Source organism: Mytilus edulis, chromosome 11 (assembly GCF_963676685.1).
Source record: "Mytilus edulis chromosome 11, xbMytEdul2.2, whole genome shotgun sequence".
Lineage (NCBI taxonomy): Eukaryota > Metazoa > Mollusca > Bivalvia > Mytilida > Mytilidae > Mytilus > Mytilus edulis.
Genome location: NC_092354.1, coordinates 81632587 through 81658427, shown reverse-complemented (window position 1 = coordinate 81658427; position 25841 = coordinate 81632587). Strand labels below are relative to the sequence as shown.

The 25841-nt window shown below is 32.4% G+C and overlaps 2 long non-coding RNA genes across 2 annotated transcripts in view; one reads left to right on the top strand and one right to left on the bottom strand.

The window, feature by feature from the left end:
- Nucleotides 1-15177, bottom strand: part of LOC139496433 (uncharacterized) — a 29343-nt gene extending 14166 nt beyond the window's left edge. Inside the window, exon 1 of the long non-coding RNA XR_011657658.1 lies at nt 14964-15177. This is a non-coding gene — a long non-coding RNA (uncharacterized lncRNA). The remainder of the gene's footprint in view (nt 1-14963) is intronic.
- Nucleotides 464-22240, top strand: LOC139496431 (uncharacterized). The gene is made up of 4 exons (XR_011657656.1): nt 464-825; nt 8632-8718; nt 10714-10798; nt 21886-22240. It is a non-coding gene; the product is annotated as an uncharacterized lncRNA (long non-coding RNA).
- Nucleotides 22241-25841: the final 3601 nt, after the last annotated feature.

The window sequence follows — 25841 nt, the reverse complement described above, 5'->3', positions numbered from 1 at the left end:
CCTGACACAGCAGCCCAACTGAGACCAGATACCATTTTTATTCATGAGTTATGATCAGTATCAGATATAAATGAGGGGGGGGACAGGGATAAGGGAGACAGGGAGAAAGGAGGTCGGAAAAAGGGGTGGGAGAAAGGGGGTAGGAGAAAGGAGAGGAAGGTTGGGAAAAAGGAGAAGTTGGAGAAAAAAATAAAATATGAAGAAATAAAATATCTCTTTTTTCCGGTAAATTAAATAAAAAAAAAAAAAGGAGAAGAGGGGTAGGAGAAAGGAGAGAAGGAAAAAGAGAACCCCCCTGTCCTCCCCCTCATAAATGCATTTTCAGATCCTTTTTTCGCTTGTTCTATTAAAATCTTACCACGAAAATTTCTTAACCCTCTTTTTTATCTAATTGAATGTTGATTTTGTTTGCCTCAAAACAAACTGTTTTTCCTGTGAATAATTTTCAATCTCCTTGCTTCTAGTATGAAAAATTTGCAAATCATCTTTGACAGACGACGCGAGCACGAATCGCAATCTGTCAACAAAGTTCTAAATGCACATAAAAATAGTCCGCTGTCGAGTTTTAATTTGATTTAGAATGACAAGACATTTCATCGTTCTTTGTAGAACAAACCATGATATCAATACACATTTGTATTTTATTGATCTTTCTAGGGATGTTGCGACTTTAATAATAAATATTCGTGTAGTAATATGCCCTAACTTTTCTGTACGAAAGGAGACCGTAAACGGTAAAGACAGAGCAAACGAAACTTGAGGATGAAGATGAAGATGTGTTGATAAGATCTGATACGTAAAATGCATAAAACTTAAATTTTCTCGGTAAAAAGTCACTTACTATTATTTCTCTTTCAAAACTGCCAACTGCCATTAAGGAAACACGCATTAAAATACCCGTTTGGAAAAGGGGGGGGGGGGAAGTGTCTCAATGCAGATTCCGGGAACGTTCGGCCTGATATATATATATTTAGCCGTCATGTTAAGAATGTAAATTATTTGAATTAATATGGGGAAGTTTGTTGAAATGTTCGCCGATTATGGCCAGATAATTGTTTTCCATTGATTTGTGACTAATAAACTTTTGAGCTGCAAAAAAAACCCCAGTTTCTTTTAACGGAGCTATCCATTTGATTTTTATGGGGGGGGGGGGGGGGGGGGGCTGTAGATCATGTCTTTATTTTAAAAACAATAATAAACAAATATTTGTTTAAATGTAAAAAGAAACTATATGTGTGTTTTGTAGATTTTAAAAAGGCTTTTGACAGTGTCTGGAGATCAGCTCTGTTCTTAAAATTACAAAATAAAGAAATACAAGGCAAATTTTATAATATACTGCATGACATGTACAAAAATGTTCTCTAATACCTTATATTCATGTAAATATCAAAATATGTTTACCAAGCCTTTTCTTGATAATCAGGGTGTCAAACAAGGTGACAGTTTAAGTCCAACTTTATTTACTGTAAATTCAGAAATTATTGCGAGGTTTTGATTATTGCGAAAAATGCGACAGACTTGTAAACGCAATAATTTTAACTCGCATTTTAAAATCATTGATATGAATTAAACAGGATTTTTCTCAAAATCATTATAATTAAAATCGCATTTAAGTCTAAAATGACAAAATCGCAATAATAAATGCACGCAATAATTTCTGAATTTACAGTAATATATTTGTTGATGACATAGAAAAATACTTAGATACAAACTTAACTAGTGCAGTAAATTTAAATGGTCAAAAAGTGAACCATTTATTGTATGCTGATGATTTATTATTGATATCGGAATATGCAGATGGTCTCCAGAACTCTCTTGATTCTTTACAAAAACATAGTACTGAATGGCACATTTTGCATTGAAGTCAAAACTACCATATATATAGTGAAAATTTGTCTGTTAAGACTTGGCTCCAGCTTTTTAATTCAATGATAACTCCTATTTTAACTTATGGATCAGAAGTATGGTTATCAGAATTCAAACCAAATTTTGAAGCATTTATAGACAAAAGTAAATTAGATAAAACACAAAACTCCATATTTAAAAACATACTTGTGGTTCATGGAAAGTCTTCCAATCTAGCAGTGCGGTGTGAATTAGGCACTTTACCCATTCGCATTAAATGTTATCAACTTATGTATAAATATTATGAGCTTCTCAGTAATATTGGTGAACAGTCGGGTTTCAAGGCTGCTTTTGAAGTGGACAAAACTCTCACAAATAGAGAAAATTCATGGTCTTATAAACTATCTGAATTAATGAAATATATTGCAATACCCTTTAAAAAGCATTGTAATAGTAATTTCAAACAGAAACTAGAAGATTTCTACAAAAATAAAATTATATTTGAACTTTCTAAAATAAAAGATGGACAGGGACACTGTGGTAAACTTTTATTTTTTTAGTAAAATTTAAACAACAAGAATATTTAAATTTTAATATTCCTAAATACCTTTAACCCTTTCCTCCATAATGACGCCTTTTGACGCCACCCCCCCTTACTCAATAATGACGCCTTTTGACGCCTTTGTAGTACCTCAGTTGAAACACTTTGACTACAAAGTGTCTGCAGTTGACTTAATAAAATTGGTATCCATTATGAAAAGGAATATCATAGGAATATATATATATCCGACTCAAATTTATTTGATGAAATAGTTGTTTTTCCCAATGCCTTAATACTTTAAAGCATATGTTCAGCATTTTATCAAAAAATCCTATGCGAATCAAGTATGCAAAAAAAAAAAAATTCAATGGAGGAAAGGGTTAATTGAAAAAAACTCACTAAATTAAGAATAATGCACACTCATTAGCAATAGAAACTGGGAGGTATGCAAGACCAAAAATACCATCTAATGAGAGATTTTGTAAATTTTGCACAGGAAAAATTGAAAATGAGATTCATTTCTTGATTGAATGTCTGCAATATAACAAAATTAGATCTAAATATAAAATTAATGATATAAATTTAAATAATTTGGATGAAAATTTTACCAAAATGTTAAATCCTATGTCTGAAAAGGAATTAAAATCTATTTGTATGTATATTGAAGAAGCTCTTGATTTGAGAGACCACCATACCTTTTCATCAGATAATAATCCTTGACAGTAGTTTGTCCATATACATATATATATATAAATATCTTATATTGTGTGTTTTAAGTAAATATATGAAAATCTAGAATAATACTGAAATATAAGTCTATGGTATCAATATCAGTTTATAATGTATTTGTATACATGTATAGAATTGGCTTGACTTGTTCCATGAATCTTTATTTCATTTGTGTGTTGTTTTAATATTATTAATTATCTGTATTTGGACCACGCCTCTATTGAGCTCTTTCCAATAAAATATTGAATTGAATTGAATAAACAGGAATCTTGGGAGGGGGCACTTCCTATACATATAAGGTGTCAGCTGGGAACAGTATATTTAATACATGTACACATGTTCCCAATGCATAGTCGGATCCTTGGCCCCCCTCCCCCCTTTCGTGGGAAAAAATTGGTTTATCAGAGGCGGATTTATCATTTAGGAGGGGGCCTTCCCCCCCCCCCCCCTTTTTTTGGAAAAATTTGGTTGCTTATATAGGAAATCACTGAAGCGTGACTGGAGCGGCCCCCTCTTAGGTCAGTCAGTGGGCCCCACTTATGAAAATTTTTGGATCCGCCACTGTTTATATATATAGGGAATCATTGAAGCATGACTGTAGCTTAAATTTCACATTATTATACAGTTTTTTATCAGAAGCTTTATTTTGGCTAGCATACCAATTGCTAATATATTTAGTGTGAATTAATTTGCTAGATATGTTCAAAAATTTATATTGTCCGAAATGTTTTACTTCTTGTTTAATTTCAAAAACTTTTTCTACTAGCAAATGAGAACTGGCAGAAGAAGTTATGTTAGATTTGTGAAGCTCTTGGCTGCATTTATAAGCATCTTTCAATAGACTGAATTCAGTTGTAAGATTTTCAAATCTATACCAGTATTTTACAATTGACTTTACAATATCATAATGTAAGGGGAAAAGACTGAAGTGGGGACCCCCTCTTAGGCAGTCTATGGGCCCCCTCTTATGAAAATTTCTAGATCCGCCATTGTTTTCTAGTTTAAAAATATGTGAATAGGTGTTGAAAATATTAAGAAATATATTAAGTCAACAAATTAAAAAGAAAATGTGGTACACTGTATGATTGCCTATGAGACAACTCACTATTATGTTTCTAGATAGGCAGAATCAGGGGGCCCGGTCTGACAACACTTTTTGTTAGAAAAATTTAGTTGATTGTATAGGGAATGACTCGAGTAGGGACCCCCTCTTAGGCAGTAAAAGGGCCCCCTCTTATGAAAATTTCTAGATCCACCATTGATTTCTAGTTTAAAAATATGTGAATAGGTGTTGAAATATTCAGAATATTAAGTCAACAAATTAAAAAGAAAATATGGTATACTGTATGATTGCCAATGAGACAAATCTAGTCTCTAGACAATAGACACAATTACATTAGAAATTAACAACTTTAGGTTACTGTATGGCCTTCAACAATAATAAAACCAGAAACTACTATCTATAAGTTACAATAAGGAGGCTCGAGGGTACATGTATAAAAATTTAAGAGAAAAATAAACATTTATTTTTTCATTACAAAGGAGTAGATTCAGTAAGACCCCTTTTTGGCCCCAAAATATAGCAGTTTTACAAAATTGTGAAAATGTAATCCTTAAGCTATTTATTGGAAAGTAGCTAGCATGCTTCTGCTAAATAAATATAGGATGTTTTTGACAATACAATGCATATATCAGGTACTACATGTACTAGCATCATTAAGTTATGCTAAATTACTGAAATCTTCAAAATTTTAGATTTTTTGGTAAATTTTAGACGGTTTCTGTCTTAAATGAAAGTGTAAATTTTCCCCTTACATTATGATATTGTAATTATTCGTGTTCATTTATAATATTGAAATGTTAATTATACCCCATGCAACGAGTTGCGGAGGGTATAATGTTTTTGACCTGTTCGTCCGTCCGTCAGTCCTGTTTCTTGTCATCACAACTCCTTTCAAACCATGCATCAGAATTTCATGAAACCTTTTCAGATAATAAGGACATACTATGTAGTTGTGCATATTGACGGGAAATTGCGATTCAATTTTTTTTCTAGGAGTTACGCCCCTTTGAACTTATTTACTTTAATGTACTACTGCAACAGTTTGTCATCGCAACTCCTCTCAAACCACACAACAGAATTTCACGAAACCTTTTCAGATAATAAGGACATACTATGTAGTTGTGCATATCGACGGGAAATTGCGATTCAATATATTTTCTAGGAGTTACGCCCCTTTGAACTTATTTACTTTAATGTACTACTGCAACAGTTTGTCATCTCATCTACTCTCAAACCACACAACAAAATTTCATGAAACCTTTTCAGAATATAAGGACATACTATGTAGTTGTGCATATCAACGGGAAATTGCGATTCAATTTTTTTCCTAGGAGTTACGCCCCTTTGAACTTATTTACTTCAATGTTCTACTGCAACAGTTTGTTATGGCAACTCCTCTCAAACCACACAACAGAATTTCACGAAACCTTTTCAGATAATAAGGACATACGATGTAGTTCTGCATATCGACGGGAAATTGTGATTCAATTTTTTTTCTAGGAGTTACGCCCCTTTGAACTTATTTGCTTCAATGTACTTCTGCAACAGTTTGTCATCTCAACTCCTCTGAAACCACACAACAGAATTTCATGAAATTTTGTAGATAATAAGGACATACTATTTAGATGTGCATATTGGCAGGAAATTAATTTTTCTTATACAATTTTTTTTTCTTACACTAATTTAATTTCTCCAATGACAATGTGGGGACGTGGGGTATGTGAGTTTGCTCACTAAGGTTCTTTAATTGTATTTAATGATAAAACATAATATATATATACATGTAAAGGTTGAGGATGAACACAGATGTGGCCACTTTCATTTTTTGACAAAAACCATCAGAAAAGTGACATTTTTTGGCAAATTCAATAGATTTTTCATACGAAAGCTTGAATCTGAGCGTTTTTAATGACTAAGTCAGTCAAAATCTTTCACATTAACTAATTGAATCAATTGAAATAGACAGTTACATGTAAGAGTTTAAAAAGTGTCCAAAATCTTTCGTTAGATGAATTTGAAATTTGAGGCCAAAATCGGAACCTTACCTACTCCTTTTATTTGTTACCTTAAGTAGTTGTTACTTTATCATATGGTACAAAAATAATTTAAAAAAATCAATTTTTGATGGCCTCAGATGAATTGTAAAATGTAGATATCATTAAAATTGCTCAAAATTATCTCCCTTTGGTATAAAAATGCCATTTTTGGAACTCATCCGTGACCTTTATTTTTATACGACCGCAAAATTTGAAAAATTTTTCGTCGTATATTGCTATCACGTTGGCGTCGTCGTCGTCGTCGTCGTCCGAATACTTTTAGTTTTCGCACTCTAACTTTAGTAAAAGTGAATGGAAATCTATGAAATTTCAACACAAGGTTTATGACCACAAAAGGAAGGTTGGTATTGATTTTGGGAGTTTTGGTCCCAACATTTTAGGAATAAGGGGCCAAAAAGGGCCCAAATAAGCATTTACTTGGTTTTCGCACTATAACTTTAGTTTAAGTTAATAGAAATCTATGAAATTTTGACACAAGGTTAATGACCACAAAAGAACGATTGGGATTGATTTTGGGAGTTTTGGTTTCAACAGTTTAGGAATTAGGGGCCAAAAAAGGGCCCAAATAAGCATTATTCTTGGTTTTCGCACAATAACTTTAGTTTAAGTAAATAGAAATCAATGAAATTTAAACACAATGTTAATGACTACAAAAGGAAGGTTGGTATTGATTTTGGGAGTTTAGGTCCCAACAGTTTAGGAATTAGGGGCCAAAAAGGGACCCAAATGAGCATTTTTCTTGGTTTTCGCACCATAACGTTAGTATAAGTAAATAGAAATCTATGAAATTTAAACACAAGGTTTATGACCATAAAAGGAAGGTTGGTATTGATTTTGGGAGTTTTGGTAGCAACAGAATAAGGGGCCCAAAGGGTCCAAAATTAAACTTTGTTTGATTTCATCAAAATTGAATAATTGGGGTTCTTTGATATGCCGAATCTAACTGTCATGACTGTGTATGTAGATTCTTAACTTTTGGTCCCGTTTTCAAATTGGTCTACATTAAGGTCCAAAGGGTCAAAAATTAAACTTAGTTTGATTTTGACAAAAAATGAATCAGTTAGGTTCTTTGATATGCTGAATCTAAAAATGTACTTAGATTCTTGATTATTGGCCCAGTTTTCAAGTTGGTCCAAATCGGGGTCCAAAATTAAACTTTGTTTGATTTCATCAAAAATTGAATAAATGGGGTTCTTTGATATACCAAATCTAACTGTGTATGTAGATTCTTCATTTTTGGTCCTGTTTTCAAATTGGTCTACACTAAAGTCCAAAGGGTCCAAAATTAAACTAAGTCTGATTTTAACAAAAATTGAAATCTTGGGGTTCTTTGATATGCTGAATCCAAAAATGTACTTAGATTTTTTATTATGGGCCCAGTTTTCAAGTTGGTCCAAATCAGGATCTGAAATTATTATATTAAGTATTGTGCAATAGCAAGTCTTTTCAATTGCACAGTATTGCGCAATGGCAAGAAATATCTAATTGCACAATATTGTGAAATAGCAAATTTTTTTTTAATTAGAGTTATCTTTCTTTGTCCAGAATAGTAAGCAAGAAATATCTAATTGCAAAATATTGTGCAATAGCAAGATTTTTTTTTAATTGGAGTTATCTTTCTTTGTCCAGAATCAACTTAAATCTTTGTTATATACAATATACAATGTATATTCACTTTTTACTACCAACTGATAAATTAAAATAATCTTTACCATTCAGTGATAACAAGCAGTTTTTTTACATCTTAATATTTTATGATGTATTTAAATGAGTAGTTATTGTTGCAAACTCCATTAGAAATTTTAATTGAGAATAGTTTTGGAATAAGGGAAAGGGGGATGTGATTAAAAAAATTGGGTTCAATTTTTCTCATTTGAAATTTCATAAATAAAAAAGAAAATTTCTTCAAACATTTTTTTGAGAGGATTAATATTCAACAGCATAGTGAATTGCTCTAAGAGAAAACAAAAATTTTAAGTTCATTAGAACACATTCATTCTGTGTCAGAAACCTATGCTGTGTCAACTATTTAATCACAATCCAAATTTAGAGCTGAATCCAGCTTGAATGTTGTGTCCATACTTGCCCCAACCGTTCAGGGTTCAACATCTGCGGTTGTATAAAGCTACGCCCTGCGGAGCATCTTGTTTATTATTATTTTCAATTAAGCTGTTCTTAAACTAAACTATTGTAAAATTTGAGCGATTTCTGTAATTAAGTTCTCTTATTTCGATATTACCTCTATTTCTGCTATTAGTTCAACAGAAAAAAGGTACCTTTACAAAAATGTATGCTTCTTTCGAAGGCAGGTTGTGAACGGTGACCCCATTTTTTTTTTATTAAGTATAAGATTTAAGTACGTTTATCATTTTTACAGAAACAATTTTTCCTTGTAGATGTTGCAGATACATTCATACAAATTATGTTGAAGAAACAAAGAGAAAAGGAACTTGGACTGTACCAGTTTGTTGGCAGCTTCTAAGGTGAAGTATACTTATTTAAATGTTTTGTAAAAATAAGAAGATGTGGTATGATTGTAAATGAAACAACTCTCCATGAGAGACCAGTGAGACAAAAAAAATTAACAACCATAGGTAACTGTACATCCTTCAACAATGAGCTATACAACGTCAAGGACTTGAAATTACCAATGAGCAACTTTAATAGGGCCTGATTTATTAACAAAACATTGAACGATAAACTGTTATGATATACAGCAACAAACTACTGAATTACAATCTCCTGAATTGAGACAGACACATGGAGTTTGTAAAACATTAAAAATGGTTGCTGGCACGAAACCCACCTTCTAACCTATGACAGTGGTGCAACATTTCAACTAGCAAACTATAAAAATCATTTGAAAAGGGCTTAATTCTAAGATCAATACAAAGTCAAAGCACAATAAAAAATCCTAAAACAAAAACACATGAAATACACATCTGAGATTTATAGCAGTTACTGAAAGCATGTTCTAATAATCAATATTTTATCCTTGTCCTTACACAATGGGCTGAATTTCTCTTATTAGGGCATACCGTACAGTTTTGATCCTGTATTTACAAGTTTGTGAAAATTTGCATATATAGGCTATTTTTTACCTGATTAAATCAAATATGTAATAAAAAATATACCTTCATGTGCTACTTTTTGAGAAAAATGAGGTTGAAATTTTGTATATTTGCTCAAAATTCAGATATGTGGCCCTATTTTCTTTTTTCGAAAAAAAGACATAATTTTTTTGTTATAAAAGATAAACACAATTTTTTTTTTGTTAAAGTCATGAAACGAGTGAGTGGTGAAAAATAATGTTTGTCCAATTCTTGAACCAATGGATGTATACATTCATAAACTTAGTCCTATGTGCAGGATTTTATCATTATTTTCGCAAATATATCATATAATCGCCAATTTTTTTCTCTCTCTCTGTTTGTTATGATTGAACAAATATGGCTGCTCATTAAATGCTGTGATTTGAAGCCGTGATTTGAAGCCGAGTTTAACCGATTGTCACCTTATAGTAAACAAATCACAAAAAGCATGGGTATTGAGCACGTGTTTAACATGTATAGTCAGATATTTGTTTATTTCAATGACAGATCCATGCATATTGTGGTCACCGGATTTTTACGAGGAGGGTTACGCTCAGGTCACTATGCATACTGAAAATATGTCGGCAAATTGCTTGCTGGCAGCAAGCAATTAAAAATAAGTACTCTTCTTCTAAATGTGGACAAATTAAAGAATTTTCATCAGAAAAAAGTATATGTACATAAGTTGTTTAATGAAAACTAACCATTTAGTTATAAAAAACATATGCATATTTTTTTTTAATTTGAGGTTTCTTATGACTTTAAATAATCGGTAATTTCTGTATTTTATAAGTATCCTAAAAAATTATGCATTTTTTATTCCGAAATAACTCGTATTTATCAAATGTTCATGAATTGAGGAAAAATATGTCATTTTTGGCTTTATGTTTATCAAAATTAAAAGAAATCCTTTATTTACAGTTTTATAAAATTTGGGTCACATAATCTCCCTGCAAATTGAAAGTCAAACAAATTGCTGTTTTGGAAAATGGGGTTCCATGAACTCGTTTTCAAATAAATTCAGTTTGAATGATAAAAATCAGTTGAAAAATGCATTTTTCTCTGGTATGTTAAAGTTTGATGTCGCGAAAATAACATTTTGCATTAGCAACGTCATTACCTCCTCTGTAACTGTATCGTATGCCCGTAAAAGCTAACCTAGACCTATAAATGAATGATTATAGCCATCACTTGATGTCATCTAAACAAATAACATATAGATGGAGAGAAATTTTAGTTTAAGTCGCAAAAATGATCAACAAGAAAAGATCATCAAATAAGTATCATGAATGGTTGTCTTGAAATTGTCAGTCAACTCCTAATTATTTAATAAATTAGCCACAGAGTTTTTTGTAAGGTCTAGTTTTAATTAGGATTTTATTGTAGATAAAGGAGGTAAATTTCCTCTGTTGACAAAAAAATGGTTGAGGAGTCGGAAAGTTTGACTGAAGATTAAGGATATCAAATGAAGGTAAACATAAATTTAAAGTAATGTTTATATTTGTATTAATACATGTACCTCGAGTATGCATCAAAGATATATTGGGTAAGATGGTAATAACTGTATGTGAAACAATAAAATTTGTTTAAAGTGGGCAGTACATGTATATCAAAACATACCATCAACATTAGCACAACTAAAAATGCAATCATAAAAGCATCTGCAAAGTTTCATAGAAATCTGTGAAAGTATGACACAGTATCCATGGTATCAGTTATTTGATGTCCATGTCATTCAAGGTGGATATTGTGTCATTGGCAATAGACAAATTTCCTATTTACGTGTACCCACTTTAATCGGAACAAATTTGAGGATAGGTTAACTGTTTAATGCATATATGCCATTATGTTTTCTATACATGACTAAATCATCAGAAAACAGTAAACCTTCTGCCAAAATTGCACCATTTATATTTTTGAATTTACTTCTTTCGGGTGTTTGTAGCGACAGAGTACCAAGATGTCTTACCACAGAGAAGGTATTAAAACCTGTTGAAAAAACATAGAATCCGAGTCAAAAGTTGATAATGTGAAAATAGACTATTATACCACATCATCTTATTGTCGAGCCTGCAACTTTTGTTGCAGAAAGCTCGACATATATATGATGTTCTGGGGGCCAGCAGCGGAGTTAGCTGAATTCTTAAAAGCTTTATATTTTAGAAGGATGAAGACCTGGATGCTTCATACTTTGAATATATACCAAAATGCCTCAGGTTACCAAGTTTCTCTCAGTCACATGTCTAATGTCCTTGACCTAATTTTCATGGTTGCGTGTCTACTTGAAAAAAAAGTTAAGATTTTTATACGACTGCAAAAATTCAAAATTTTGGTCGTATATTGGTATGAGGTTGGTGTCGTTGTCGTTGTCATCCGAAGACATTTGGTTTTCACACTATAACTAGTATAAGTAAATAGAAACCTATGAAATTTAAAGACTAGAAAAGGAAGTTTCAAATTGATTTTGGGAGTTTTGGTCCCAACAGATTAGGAGTTAGGGGCCAAAAAGGGCCCAAATAAGCATTTTTCTTGGTTTTTGCACAATAACTTTAATAGTATAAGTGAATAGAAATCTATGAAATTTTAACACAAAGTTTATGACCACAAAAGGAAGGTTGTTATTGATTTTGGGAGTTTTGGTCCCAAACAGTCCAAAGGGTCCAAAATTAAACTTTGTTTGATTTCATCAAAAAATGAATTATTTGGGTTCTTGTATATATGTCAAATCTAACCGTGTATTTAGGGTGAAAAAAGTTGTGGTGCAAATGTAATTTCATTTCTAGGATGTTTTTCAAAACTTCATAGGGTGCAATCAACAGTTTTTTCTATGACGTCATATTTTGAGGGACCATCTATAATTGACCCTTAGTGGTGTTAATGTTAATGAAGATACTTGTATAAAACTAGATATCATTAGAATCAGAATTTTCTCTAGTTTATAATGAAATAAAAATAAATTGTACTTTTAATAGTACCAAAAAGTTTTATCCAGAGAAAATGGGAAAAACATTGCCTAATCTATGCATAAAAAACATGAAATCAGGCCATGTGCACACCCATGCAGACATGATACATGCACATTTTTAGCTCACCTGGCCTAAAAGGCCATGTGAGCTTTACTTATCACTTGGCGTCCGTCGTCGTCATCGTCGTCGTTAACAATTTTTAACCGGATTTTTGTGACAAAAATGTCGGTTATTGATTTGGGGATGTACGGCGGGCGGCCGGGCGGTCGGGCGGCCGGGCGGTCGGGCGGGCGGGCGGGCGGGCGGGCGGGCGGTCGGGCGGCAATCAAATGTTGTCCGTGCATTAACTCATGAACCGTTCAACCAAAGCTTTTAAAATTTTAATATGTTATTACTGACAACTATACGAAGGTCAAGTTCAATAATGGCAATTTTGACTTTTACTGTTCAGGAGTTATGGTTCTTGAAAGGCGGCAATCAAATGTTGTCCGTGCATTAACTCATGAACCGTTCAACCAAAGCTTTTAAAATTTTAATATGTTATTACTGACAACTATACGGAGGTCAAGTTCAATAATGGCGATTTTGACTTTTACCGTTCAGGAGTTATGGTTCTTGAAAGATTGAAAAATGGAGTTTTCAGTCATGTCCGTGCATTTACTCATGAACTGTTCTACCAAAGCTTCCCAAATTTTAATATGTTGTTACTGATGACAGAATGGAGGTCAAGTTCAATAATGACGATTTTGACTTTTACCGTTCAGGAGTTATGGTTCTTGAAAGATTGAAAAATGGAGTTTCCAGTCGTGTCTGTGCATTTATGCATGAACTGTTCTACCAAAGCTTTCCGAAATTTTAATATGCTGTTACTGATGACAAAATGGAGGTCAAGTTCAATAATGACGATTTTGACTTTTACCGTTCAGGAGTTATGGTTCTTGAAAGATTGAAAAATGGTGTTTCCCGTCGTGTCCGTGCATTTTCTCATGAACCATTCGACCAAAGCTTTTGAAATTTTAATATGTTGTTACTGATGACAAAATAGAGGTCAAGTTCCATAATGTCGATTTTGACTTTTACTGATCAGGAGTTATGGTTCTTGAAAGATTGAAAAATGGCGTTTCCATTTACGTTGTTGCATTTACTCATGAACCATTCAATCTAAGCTTTTCAAATATTATTATTTCAAAATGTTGATACTGATGACAAAATGGAGGTCAAATTTGATATTGATGATTTTCACTTTCACCATTCATCAGTAATGGTTCTTGTGATATTGCCAGGACACAAATAAATGTAAATAAATCCGGTTTGCTGTCGTTGTGACAGCCTCTTGTTCAAACATCTTCTCCTCTGAAACTACTGAATGGATTTGAATGAAACTTAGCATGATTGTTCCTTAGAGTATCCTGCACAAAGTGTGCGCTTCGATTTTTGATCCGTCAAAAAACATGGCCGCCGTTACCTAAAATAGAACATAGGGGTCAAATGCAGTTTTTGGCTTATATCTCGAAAACAAAAGCATTTAGAGCAAATCTGACATGGGGTAAAAATGTTCATTAGGTCAAGATCTATCAGCCCTGAAATTTTCAGATGAATCAAACAAACCATTGTTGGGTTGCTGCCACTTAATTGGTAATTTTAAGGAAATTTTGCAGTTTTTGGTCATTATCTTGAATATTATTATAGATAAAGATAAACTGTAAACAGCAAAAATGATCAGCAAAGTAAGATCTACAAATAAGTTAATATGACCAAAATTGTCAATTGACCCCTTAAGGGGTTATTGTCCTTTAATGGCAATTTTTCACAATTTGTTCATCATATTTGCTAACTTTAAAAAATCTTCTCCTCTGAAACTACTGAATGGATTTGGATGAAACTTAGCATGATTGTTCTTTAGATTATCCTGCACAAAGTGTGTGCTTAGATTTTTGATCCGTCAAAAAACATGGCCACCGTTACTTAAAATAGAACATAGGGGTCAAATGCAGTTTTTGGCTTATATCTCAAAAACGAAAGCATTTAGAGCAAATCTGACATGGGGTAAAAATGATCATTAGGTCAAGATCTATCAGCCCTGAAATTGTCAGATGAATCAAACAAACCATTGTTGGGTTGCTGCCACTTAATTGGTAATTTTAAGGAAATTTTGCAGTTTTTGGTCATTATCTTGAATATTATTATAGATAAAGATAAACTGTAAACAGCAAAAATGATCAGCAAAGTAAGATCTACAAATAAGTCAATTTGACCAAAATTGTCAATTGACCTCTTAAGGAGTTATTGCCCTTTAAAAACTTTTTTCACAATTTGTTCATCATGTTGACTTACTTTAAAAAATCTTCTCCTTTGAAACTGCTGTATCAATTTCAGCCAAACTTAGGCTTAATGAGTTTCAGAGTTTCAGAGTATCTAGTATAAATTTTATATTTCATTTCCTTGTATGTCAAGAAACATAGCTCCTATGGCTAAAATAGAACATAGGAGAAATTGATTTTTTTTTTGGCTTTTGAAGAGAATAGGACGATTTCAAGAACATTTAAATAAATTGAAAAGCCAAAATAATCATTGATGAGAGATTAAACCAAAAAAATTCAGGTGAGCGATTCAGGCTCTTGAGAGCCTCTTGTTCATATTCAAAACAGTATGAATTTCATAGGTTTTTACCTGGTCTTTCTAAAAATTTATGCTTCAGGCTACGTTCGCTTGCTTTCGAAAAGAGATACAGTGGGTGCAAATAAGTTTTGCACTTTTCACTGCCAAAAAAACAGGATGTTTACAGTTTGTCTCCCCTTAAAACATGTGTATTTAATCTAATTTTTAAAAATTATTTTAATCATTCAACCTGTTTTAATTGAAGCTAATTAACTTAATTTTACAATTAAATATAAAAAACATGATACTTTTTTACCAATTATGTTGATAAAAAGGGACCTCCCTCCAAGTCTATTTTTAGTCGGGGGAATTACCCCTAGTTTTTTATGCGAAACTGTTTATAGCACCCTTAGATTTTTAATTTTTGGTCCTGTTTTCAAATTGGTAACCGTCTACATTAAGGTACAAAGGGTCCAAAATTAAACTTTGTTTGATTTTAACAAAAGTTGAATTCTTGGACTTCTTTGATGCTGAATCTAAACATGTACTTAGATTTTTGATTATGGACTGTTGGTCCAAATCGGGGTTCAAATTAAACTTTGTTTGATTTCAACAAAAGTGGGGTTCTTTAATATGCTGAATCTAACCGTGTATTTAGATTTTTAATATTTGGGCCCGGTTATCAAATTGATCCACATTGACATGCTTGAGGTTTAAAGGGTCTAAAATTGCACATTATTTGATTTCATCAAAAATTGAATGCTTGGGGTTCTATGATCAATTCATGATGATATGCTGAATCTAACCATGTATTTATATTTTGGATATTTGACCATAATAGGTAAATGTCCAATTTAAAATTTATAAGTTTTTTTCTCGCCTTGACGGAGTAAAAAAATGAGACATAGGTATGGTGTTCCCCGCGGCGGCAGCATCAACAATGTATTAGTTTGTGATTAGGTCAATTTATGGTGAACCACTAGTGGTAGGTCAATGATATTTGGTATGCAGTTGTATAAGCATTGGCATATCTCATTTTCATGGAGATTTTTTGACTCCGCCTCCTTAGTCATGATCTATAGACTTTGATAATTTTGCTAAGTTATATGTATTAGTTTGTGATAAGGTCAGTTCAAGGGGAACCATTAGTGGTAGGCCAATGTTAATTGGTGTTCAGTTTTATAAACATTAGCACATCTCATTTCCATGGAGAATATTTGGCCCTGCCCCCTCAGTCATGGTCTATTGACTTTGAAACTTTTGCTTAGTTTACATGTATTAGTTTGTGATAATATCAGTTTAAGATGAACTGCTAATGTTAAGTCAATGATATTTGGTATGCAAATTTATTGTCATTTGAAAGTGTTGTTTTCATGGAGATTATATAGCCCCACCCCTGATCATGGTTCATTGACTTTGAAACTTTTACATAGTTTAAGTGTTTAGGTTCGTTTAAAGGGAACTACTTATTATGAGTCAATGGTAATTGGTATGCAGTTGTATTATATTTATCATTGGCACATCTCATTCCATGGAGATTGTTTAGCCATGTACCTTCAGTCATTGTTCATAGACTTTGAATATTTGCATAACTTACATGTTAAAATATTGCTATTTAATTTCAACATTGCATTATCAAAATTACATGAATATTTGCATAACTTACATGTTAAAATATTGCTATTTAATTTCAACATTGCATAATCAAAATTACATGAATATTTGCATAACTTACATGTTAAAATATTGCTATTTAATTTCAACATTGCATAATCAAAATTACAAAAAGGGGATACATATCTCTGTGATAACAGTTTATTAAGTGTAAGTTCTTAGACCATATTCATTCTGTGTCAGAAACCTATCTTGTGTCAACTATTTAATCACAATCCAAATTCAGAGCTGTATCAAGCTTAAATGTTGTGTCAATACTTGCCCCAACTGTTCAGGGTTCGACCTCTGTGGTCCTATAAAGCTGTGCCCTGCGGAGCATCTGGTTTGTAAAGTGAAATTCTCTTATTATAAGTAATAGGATAACTATATTTGATATGTGAGTACCTTGCAAGGTCCTCATGGCTGTCATACAGTTTTCACTTGACCTCGACCTCCTTTCATGGATCAGTGAACAAGGTTAAGTTTTGGTGGTCAACATACCTGCCAACTTTTCAAAATGCCCATGGGGGTTTTGCGTGCAAGATGGCTGTCATAGTCATAAAAAACCTTCAAGTACATTTTAATGTTGTTTTTTGGCTTCTTCATATTTTTATTAGCCTAAAGTCATCGTAAAACTAATTGTTAGCTCACCTGGCCTAAAAGGCCATGTGAGCTTTTCTCATCACTTGGCGTCCGTCGTCGTCGACGTCGTCGTCGTCGTCGTCGTCGTCGTCGTCTGTCGTCGTTAACAATTTTTCAAACATCTTCTCCTCTGAAACTACTAAATGGATTTGAATGAAACTTAATATGATTGTTCCTTAGTATATCCTGCACAAAATGTGCGCTTCGATTTTTGATCCGTCAAAAAACATGGCCGCCGTTACTTAAAATAGAACATAGGGGTCAAATGCAGTTTTTGGCTTATATCTCAAAAACGAAAGCATTTAGAGCAAATCTGACATGGGGTAAAAATGTTCATTAGGTCAAGATCTATCAGCCCTGAAATTTTCAGATGAATCAAACAAACCATTGTTGGGTTGCTGCCACTTAATTGGTAATTTTAAGGAAATTTTGCAGTTTTTGGTCATTATCTTGAATATTATTATAGATAAAGATAAACTGTAAACAGGAAAAAAGATCAGCAAAGTAAGATCTACAAATAAGTCAATATGACCAAAATTGTCAATTGACCCCTTAAGGGGTTATTGTCCTTTAATGACAATTTTTCACAATTTGTTCATCATATTTGCTAACTTTAAAAAATCTTCTCCTCTGAAACTACTGAATGGATTTGGTTAAAACTTAGCATGATTGTTCCTTAGATTATCCTGCACAAAGTGTGTGCTTTGATTTTTGATCCGTCAAAAAACATGGCCGCCGTTACTTAAAATAGAACATAGGGGTCAAATGCAGTTTTTGGCTTATATCTCAAAAACGAAAGCATTTAGAGCAAATCTGACAAAGGGTAAAAATGTTCATTAGGTCAAGATCTATCAGCCCTGAAATTTTCAGATGAATCAAACAAACCATTGTTGGGTTGCTGCCACTTAATTGGTAATTTTAAGGAAATTTTGCAGTTTTTGGTCATTATCTTGAATATTATTATAGATAAAGATAAACTGTAAACAGGAAAAAAGATCAGCAAAGTAAGATCTACAAATAAGTCAATATGACCAAAATTGTCAATTGACCCCTTAAGGGGTTATTGTCCTTTAATGACAATTTTTCACAATTTGTTCATCATATTTGCTAACTTTAAAAAATCTTCTCCTCTGAAACTACTGAATGGATTTGGTTAAAACTTAGCATGATTGTTCCTTAGATTATCCTGCACAAAGTGTGTGCTTTGATTTTTGATCCGTCAAAAAACATGGCCGCCGTTACTTAAAATAGAACATAGGGGTCAAATGCAGTTTTTGGCTTATATCTCAAAAACGAAAGCATTTAGAGCAAATCTGACATGGGGTAAAAATGTTCATTAGGTCAAGATCTATCAGCCCTGAAATTTTCAGATGAATCAAACAAACCATTGTTGGGTTGCTGCCACTTAATTGGTAATTTTAAGGAAATTTTGCAGTTTTTGGTCATTATCTTGAATATTATTATAGATAAAGATAAACTGTAAACAGGAAAAAAGATCAGCAAAGTAAGATCTACAAATAAGTCAATATGACCAAAATTGTCAATTGACCCCTTAAGGGGTTATTGTCCTTTAATGACAATTTTTCACAATTTGTTCATCATATTTGCTAACTTTAAAAAATCTTCTCCTCTGAAACTACTGAATGGATTTGGTTAAAACTTAGCATGATTGTTCCTTAGATTATCCTGCACAAAGTGTGTGCTTTGATTTTTGATCCGTCAAAAAACATGGCCGCCGTTACTTAAAATAGAACATAGGGGTCAAATGCAGTTTTTGGCTTATATCTCAAAAACGAAAGCATTTAGAGCAAATCTGACATGGGGTAAAAATGTTCATTAGGTCAAGATCTATCAGCCCTGAAATTTTCAGATGAATCAAACAAACCATTGTTGGGTTGCTGCCACTTAATTGGTAATTTTAAGGAAATTTTGCAGTTTTTGGTCATTATCTTGAATATTATTATAGATAAAGATAAACTGTAAATAGCAAAAAAGATCAGCAAAGTAAGATCTACAAATAAGTTAATATGACCAAAATTGTCAATTGACCCCTTAAGGGGTTATTGTCCTTTAATGACAATTTTTCACAATTTGTTCATCATATTTGCTAACTTTAAAAAATCTTCTCCTCTGAAACTACTGAATGGATTTGGTTAAAACTTAGCATGGTTGTTCCTTAGATTATCCTGCACAAAGTGTGTGCTTTGATTTTTGATCCGTCAAAAAACATGGCCGCCGTTACTTAAAATAGAACATAGGGGTCAAATGCAGTTTTTGGCTTATATCTCAAAAACGAAAGCATTAAGAGCAAATCTGACATGGAGAAAAATGTTCATTAGGTCAATATCTATCAGCCCTGAAATTTTCAGATGAATCAAACATCCAATTGTTGGGTTGCTGCCACTTAATTGGTAATTTTAAGGAAATTTTGCAGTTTTTGGTCATTATCTTGAATATTATTATAGATAAAGATAAACTGTAAACAGCAAATATGATCAGCAAAGTAAGATCTACAAATAAGTCAAGTTGACCAAAATTGTCAATTGACCTCTTTAGGAGTTATTGCCCTTTAAAGACTTTTTTCACAATTTGTTCATCATGTTGACTTACTTCTCTTATGAAACTGCTGCAAACTTAGGCTAAATGAGTTTCAGAGTTTCAGAGTATCTAGTATAAATTTTATATTTCATTTCCTTGTATGTCAAGAAACATAGCTCCTATGGCTAAAATAGAACATAGGAGAAAATGATTTTTTTTTGCTTTTGAAGAAAATAGGACGATTCAAAGAACATTTAAATAAATTGAAAAGCCAAAATAATCATTGATGAGAGATTAAACCAAAAAAATTCAGGTGAGCGATTCAGGCTCTTGAGAGCCTCTTGTTTTGTTTAAAATTGTAAACAAAAATGCTCTTTCAAAATTTGAATTTGGGAGCCTCCATGGGGGGAATCCTCCGCAAATAGTGACAGTTGGCAGGTATGGGTCAAGTCCATATCTCAGATACTAAAAGCAATATGTCTAGTATATTTGGTGTATGGAGGACTGTAAGGTGTACATGTCCAACTGGCAGGTGTCATCTGACCTTGACCTCATTTCCATGGTTCAGTGACCTTGACCTCATTTCCATGGTTCAGTGATTATAGTTGAGTTTTTGTGTTTTTTTTTCTGTTTTTCATATACTATTTGCAATAGGTCTAATATATTTGGTGTATGGAAATAATAACAGAATGATTGTTAGGTGTACATTTCTAGCTGGTATGTGTCATCTGCCCTTGACCTCATTTTCATGGTCCGTGGTCAAAGTTAAGTTTTTGAGTTTTTGTCTTTTTATCTAATACTATATGCAATAAGTCTACTGCTATAATAACTATATTAGGTGTATGGAAATATATTAGTTGTATGGAAGAATTATTAGCTGTATAGATGTGTGCCTTGTATGGTTCATCTCACCTTGCCTGTCCTTGGCCTCATTTTCATGGTTTAGTGGTCAATTTTTTGTTTTTTTGGTTAATGTTAAGGTTATGTTTCAATTGTAATAAAGCTTTATTTTAAGGACTACAAAAGAAGGCGAGACATTTCAGCGTGTGCACTCTTGGTTTTATATTAAACCCTAGAAAGAAGCTACAGATTAATGTTAACTGCAAAAATACTAAAATCCTTTATTAATTAGATCATGTAGATACAGGAAATGAAATATTTTGAAATTTTTTATCATAAAAATGGTTATGCTTATATATTCAAGTTTCACTAAATTCCAAGAAGGGTTTCCACAAATAACAATGACTGATTTTCAAAATGATCATCATGTAAAAATGAAGAGATGTGCTAAGATTGCCCATGAAAACTATCTTTATGAACAATGACAGTTCAGTGGTTTGCTTTCAGCCTTTAGCAAAAATAATTACCATATATATTGTAATAAGCTATAAATAAAAGCCCCCCATTGTAAAATGTTAAACAATTAAAAAGTAAAAAACAGCGTCCTGATCTTTATAAGTTTGAAGAATAAAATTGAGTCATATTATGGTATGATGTTGTTGTTAGCGATGTATGTCGACACATATGGTTTCCGGATAATTATATAGTTTAAGTGAATGGATATCCATGAAATTTTACACAAGGTTTAATACCAAAAAGGAAGGTTGGGTTGATTTTTGGGGTGATGGTACCAACAGTTTAGAAATTAGGGGCAAAAAAGAAGCATTTTTGTAGTTTCCAGACATTAACTTGTGTGCCAGTGTACTAATCTCTCTGAAATTGTTCTTCAAGGTTCCATATCACAAAGGGTAGACTGGAATTGTTTAAAGGGGTAATTGCCTCAAACGTTCAGGAAATAGGGGGTCAAAAACAAGCATTTTTCTAATTTCCAGACAATATTTTGTGTTTAAGTGTATGGATTTCTTTAAAATTGTACTGCAAAGTACCATACCACAAAGGAAAAGGCTGGGATTAAGTTTTGGGGTAATTACTGAAAGGGGGTTGAAAAAAATTGGGGGAGGGGGATTTTTTTTTCTCATAATTTTGATAAAAATCCAAATACAGACAGTCTATCAAGCTTGAATATTGTGTCCAAACATGCACCAACTGGTCAGTCAAATAACAAGGCTGCGCTGCACATCATTTTCTTAATCATATTAATCTGACATGTTAAAGTTTGTACATTATGAAGTTACTAACCTGTTGATTTTGTGTATTTCAGATTATTATTAAAAAAAGAGCACTTTGAAGTACTAGGAGAATTTGAAAACATCTTGGTGAAATAGTCTGACTGATTATGACAGAACATCAAAAGAAATGACGAAAAATTACACATCTTATCAAAATAGTACTACTAGAAACAAAAAGCTACTTGCAATTTTCACTGGTTTTGAGATCAGTAACAGTCTGACAAGGAAAGAATTTAATGAACATGATTATGATGCCTCTTGATAAATATAAAAACATATTGACTGTAAAATAATTACCAGTTACCAATTATATCTGTTGTTTACAAAATTTGTTATTTGAAAATATCTGTTGAATGTTTTGAAATTAAAATGTGTTAACTTAAATGATTTAAGAATTGAAGTCTTTAAATGATACAAAAGCAAGGATACATGGAATGATTGCAATTGAGACAACTACTAGCCCTGCATAATAGGGCACTGATGTAAACAAGTACAGGTCACCTGAAGTCTTCAACAATAAGCAAAAGCCTTAATTTAAAGATCGTTATACATGGGCTTATTAAGTCCCAAGATAATGGTATCTACATCATTTGCTGTCAAATTTTTGTTTGTATGTTTCTGATGAAGGTTAATTAAAATAAGCCCAGCACACCTAATTTGTGAACTGTTTTCTTTTAATTTCAAAAGAGAAAGCTAATAGACAAATTTAAGCAAAAAACAAAAAAAAAGGAAATCCATTTAATATGGCAAACCAAACACAACCAGTTGACATAATGAACATGTTTTTGAATGCTCAAACTGCAATAATAACATTAGACACAAAAACATCTTATATAATGCTGGATTACACAAAAGTGTTTAAATCATCTGCTCTTCTCTGGTGTTTAAAAATTGTACAGATTTGGTGTCACAATATCTCAGTAACATGGGTTAGAATTCCGGCATGGGAAGAACAAAAAAATTGCGAAAGCAAACTTGCAGATCTTACATTTTTGGGTTGATGTTTTGATTTGCATGTACATGTACAATATATACAAAAAGTTAGCTGCTATTGAGACAAAGGCAAAAATCATAGTGCAACAAATAAAATTGAGAAAGGAAATGGTGTATATGTCAAAGCGACAACCACCCGACCATAGAGCAAACAACAGCCGAAGGCAACCAATGGGTCTTCAATGTAGCGAGAATTCCCGCACCCGTAGGTGTCCTTCAGCTGGCCCCTAAAATATGCATAATAGTACAGTGATAATGGATGTCATACTAAACTCCGAATTATACACAAGAAACTAAAATTTAAAATCATACAAGACTAACAAAGGCCAGAGGCTCCTGACTTGGAACAGGCACAAAATTGCGGCGGGGTTAAACATGTTTATGAGGTCTCAACCCCCCCCCCCCTATACCTCTAGCCAATGTAGAAAAGTAAAAGAATAACAATACGCACATTAAAATTCAGTTCAAGAGAAGTCCGAGTCCGATGTCAAAAGATGTAACAAAAGAAAATAAATAAAATGACAATAATACATAAGGCTACTAGCAGTTAACTGACATGCCAGCTCCAGACCTCAATTAAACTGAGTAAACATGTTTATTACAGATATAATAACAATAAACTAAAATAACACTTACCACTACTAAATGATTAGGAACTTTCAGGAACTAATTGCAGCTACTGTCCAGGTTATGTTAAACAAATTTTCAGCTCCAACTGATCTGTTCAGTGAAGAGTTTTTATCATTTAAATAAAATGTGAACACATTCTAATCTTTTGGCAGACGTGAATATTCTCATGTGGCATTTATAACTATATGCAAGGGTACCTATATCTGGTGGTGATGATACACAGTGATAATTAACCATTTTTTTCTTCTTTTTGTTTAATTTTGAAAAAAAAATGGAATAACTTTTTTCAGCATTTTGGAAAAAAATAATTTTGTAAATTTTTCATGTATTTTTCATTTATTTTATAAGAATTAAATTTTAAAAGAATTTTTTTTTTAAATATTTTTTTTTTTTTTTAATTTTTGAAAAATTTGATTTTTTTGAAATATTTTGCATTTATAAATTTTTTAAACTTTAAAAAAGTTAATTTTAGTTGCCTTCGTCCATGCAAGCATGGACTAAGTTAGCCTTGGTTGCCTTCGTCCATGCATGCATGGACTAAGTCTGTTGTGTTAGTCCATGCAAGCATGGACTAAGTTAGGGTTAGTTGCCTTAGTGCATGCATGCATGGACTAAGTCTGTTGTGTTAGTCCATGCATGCATGGACTAAGTTAACGTTAGTTACCTTCGTCCATGCATGCATGGAGTAAGCTTAGTTTCTAAGTTTTCATGTTTACAAATCATGAAAAGGTTTAGCCATACTAGCAATTTTTGCAATTAATTTCCTAAGGTAAGTTATAATGCACAATATGTATGTAAAACATAATTAATAGGTTGAATATGAAAAAAACCAACTAAACAGAAAAAAAGGTAATTACATCAAATTAAAAAATAATTGAACTAACACCATGAAATTAAGAGGCAAGAAGAAATGGAGGTTTTCTAGAATTGATGTTGATTTCCAGTTTTATTTAATACCTTGTTATTAATCAATTATAGTGTTGGTGTACACTTTTGTAACTATGACTAACATAGTCTAAAAAAGGAATAAGTCAATATTTAAGGTGGTACTTAACACTACAGGGAGACAACTCTGTAAAATCAGCTAAACGTTTTAATTACGTTGTGTTGTAAATGGAGTATCAAACTTCTCAATGATCAAAATTGGCGTTTGTCAAACTGCTATATAACCAGTGTAATTTTTCTGACAAAACGGTTGGTTCAAAAACTTTGAAATTTTGAATTTTTTGTTAAAGGGTCAAAGTAAATACATTGTCAAAATTTTATGAAAATTAAACGAGCCAAATAAATTTTAGTGAAATTGTTGGATACCACCTTAATTAAAATGATTTACATCAGTTTTATGTTTAAGTATTATGTGGACTGAGATTAAACTATAAATTTGTTATAAAACAAACCATATTCGTTGCTCATCGGCTGTCCCACAGGACCCATTGGATTTCCTAATGTACTCATTTGATCTCTCAATGTATTCATTGGATCTCCCAATGTACTCATCGGTTGTCCTTAGGGTCTCATTGGTTGTCCCAATGTACTGATAGGTTGTCCAATGTCTCCAAAAAACTCAGGTGTGGTACTTCTGATTGATGGCAAGACGGCAAGGACAAAACACAGAAAAAGAGTTAGAAATCCCATTGCTTAGTTTACGTCGAGTCACTTGATGCAAAACCCTGGTTAAACCAAATATGCATTGCTCTCTCTATAAGAACTGTATATATACAGTTTCTCCAGCAATTTGATGTAAAACAGACATGACCGTAATGTTTCATTTAATAATTTATATACAATTCATCTTTGATCTTTCTAATTTATTAACTTTCTTGTGCATGAATTGAGATTGAACAGATTTGGTTTTAATCAAAATGTGTAATGAAAAAAACCACAAAAAGTTTTGTTAAAATAGTCAAAGGTAGTTGAACCTATAAAGTGTTGATTTGAAGAATACCTTAATTCAAACCTTCATAGATTTATAAAAAAATATAGTCATTAAAAATACCAAACTTAGGATTCAATACGTCATATGAGAATTTTGAAATCAAAAACTTATAGTAACAAGAGCAAAACAGTAATGAAGTTGAAACTCATTAAACATCAATCTGTCTTAACGGACGAGGGCATCAGAACAGTATGGCTTGATTGATAGACAGCAACAACCGAAAAAAAACCACTGACATACAGATGCCTGGCTATGGACATTAACATACAAAATGTGGCAGGGGTTTTGATATTGTCTTGTAATCATGTGGTGAATTGTTATGGTGTTGACGAATTGATGAGTTCAATTCAATCGCTTCGAATTCCATATTCTAATTATCAATTTAAACTAGTATTATTGTAACGTAATGACGTTTTTTTTTTGTATTTT